The sequence below is a fragment of the Pyxicephalus adspersus genome, unplaced genomic scaffold (genome assembly GCF_032062135.1).
Source record: "Pyxicephalus adspersus unplaced genomic scaffold, UCB_Pads_2.0 Sca3610, whole genome shotgun sequence".
Taxonomy (NCBI): Eukaryota; Metazoa; Chordata; class Amphibia; order Anura; family Pyxicephalidae; genus Pyxicephalus; species Pyxicephalus adspersus.
Window position 1 is genome coordinate 1 of NW_027320615.1, and position 2,817 is coordinate 2,817.

General features: G+C 38.8%; 1 pseudogene; it reads left to right on the plus strand.

The window, feature by feature from the left end:
* The first annotated feature begins 56 nt into the window (after positions 1-56).
* On the plus strand, positions 57-175 carry LOC140321420 (5S ribosomal RNA; annotated as a pseudogene).
* Positions 176-2,817: the final 2,642 nt, after the last annotated feature.

Below are 2,817 nucleotides of genomic sequence, written 5' to 3' on the forward strand. Positions count from 1 at the left end.
AAAGGGAACGCACAACTGCCCCCAGCCAGCTAGCCCCAAGGGAGAGCCTAGCCACTGCCTACGGCCACACCACCCTGAATGCACCTGATATTGTCTGATCTCGGATGCTAAGTAGGGCTGGGCCTGGTTAGTACTTGAATGGGGGACCACCTGGGAATACCAGGTGCTGTAGGCTTTTTACACCGTTGGGGGTTGAAGGGTTAAGATAGCCAATCTAGCTTGAGCCATACATGTTCCTGTAAGGTATTGTTGTATTTCCTGTCCTGTCTACGCAGTTTAAATGTGAACAAATGTCAGAAATTGTACATTCTTTGAGATACGATGTATGTCCTGTTTTCCTTACAATGTGTCAAATAGCATTATGTATGGCTAAAACTTAAATAGCTGTATGTAACTAAAAGACCACTCCTTCTATAATTATCTGTATAAAAAGACCACCTTCTTAAGTAAACATTAGAGTATATTCCTAAAACCATACTGTGTGCGTGTGTGTTATTGGGATATCTCAAAAGAGCTCAGGAGCAAGATCCTTTTGCTCCCGATCCCTTTCATTCTGAACAAAATAGTATAGTCAGAATGGCAAATGCCTTAAATGTTAGCTCATTGTGCCTTAAAGACTTACAGAGCCCACGGGATCTTATAAAAACATGTGTTGTTGCTGTACCTACACCCGATGAAGATTTTAAAGGAATGTGTTGTTTTAATTTATCTGACCACTCCAGATCAATCCAGGCCCATATTCAAGCGTTACATGAAATTGCTAATATTATCAAGAAGGATGTTAGTTCATCCTCCTGGTGGGACTGGTTATTGAGCTAGCTGCCAGATTTGAGTTGGTTAAGGACATTATTTATCAGTATTGTAATTATAAATTGCTTCCTTGAATATTTTATGTTGTTGTATCCAATGTATTCCTTCCCTTATACAAACATTCTGCTCTATGTATCCAAAGCCCACAGATCCTGGACAAAAATATGCTATTTACCTCTCTATGTTAGAAGAAAATAAGTCATGTTCATGACTTAAGAGGGCTCTTCATAGCTTATCATGGGAGAACCTGGATCATCCAACAAACCTGGAATAAATCTTGTCCAGGATTTAAAACATTTGCCAACTAATAATAACTAATAATAAAAATTATTTTAAAGATAAACATTCCAGGTTTGCTGGATTCCCCATTTTCACCTATAATAGTCAATCTTCTCTAGCTTGGAAGAGCTTTAATAAATCAGGCCCATTATATATTTACCAGTGAAGCTTGGGGTAAAGCTTGGGGTAGCTTTTAGCAGAAAATGAACACCATGCTCTGGTTGTAAACGAGGCCTATGAGTTCTGTTTGGATTAGTGGTATCCAATAGAAAATGTGCTTGGGGGGAGGGGTATATTTTTGTAGGACATTCATACAGAGAGAGGTAAAAGAATTGCAGTCAATTCTAAAATACAGTAATGCATTACACTGAGATAGATAGATAGATAGATGCATGCGGGGTATCAAAGAACTTGGTGGACTTTTCATTATTCCTACTCTGGCTGAGAATAGGCAATTATTTAACCTCACCCTAACCATTATAACAGAAAAATGTTGGAGTCTACACCTATTCAGTTTCATTCTTTAAACCTGAATACTGAAGTGGAACATACTTTACCATCATCTCTTGGCAGTCACAGCACCTACTCTTCACCTTTCCTATTTGTTCACCTCCTACCTTAACCAATCATGAAAACACCAACATTGTGAGTCTCCATAAAATCTCCTGAGAAAGCCAGTTAGCGAAACGCGTGGGGTTATTGAGACAAACTTAATCAAACAATCAAAAAATTGATATATTTCAATGACATTGTAAAGTGGTGTTGTAAGAATTGATGTGTTCTTTGAGCACTGATGGACCATGTTGATTTGAATAGCTCATCAATTAGTAAAACACATTGATTGAAGTTGCCTCATACAAGCCTCGCTTTCTTCCCCTTCCTTAATTTTATTCACCAATAGTTTAGAGGGATAGAGCATGCTGTGTGCCTTTGGTTTCAAGGCACTTGAGGGTCCCATTAAAGGATCAGGGGCAATATTGAATCTTATCTTGGATAAGTACGATATGCTCATCCCCATGTGTTAGCATCAGCTTCACGTTTTATTTTTTTCTTTTTGAAAGGTCTTGATTCATGTAATTAGGAGACAATCTTGGACTGGTCTATGTGGTGTTCTAGGCACGCTTTTACCCATAGGGATTTGGCACATTTACTGCACTACATAAATAAGGGGCAACAGATCTAAAGAGAATATTTTCCTACGTTTTTATCAATTAAGTTTACATCCTAGAAGCCTAGAAGTCAATTTTCAAGATAGTGAGTTGAAGGTTGTTATGCCATGCCTGCTTTGGCAAGGGTTGGGTAAATATGGATCCTTGGTAGGCCTCTTCCATGGTGCCAAAAAACAGTTTGTAGCCAATATGTGCCCTTTGGCAAGAGGGCACCTGAATCACTAGACAGAAAAAACAATCATATTTCTGGCAGGCACAGTGGGCTAATAAAGGAAAATGGCAGCAATGTTAACAGTAATGTTTTTCTAAGGCAAACTTTAAAAGGGGATCCCGCTGGCCTGAAATTTGCGACTCCTAAAGGGGGCACAATTATATCTGACAATATATGAGGAAGGGGACAAAAGAGGGAAACCCAGAATACAATGGAGAACAATGCTTCCAGATCAGAAGCATTAATTCCTGGAGTAAATTTTATCTACTTTTATTGGGGTACCCTATGGTGGTATAGGAGGTAATAAATTTCTTATTTATAGGTGGTTTTGCACTAGTTTGGGGACAC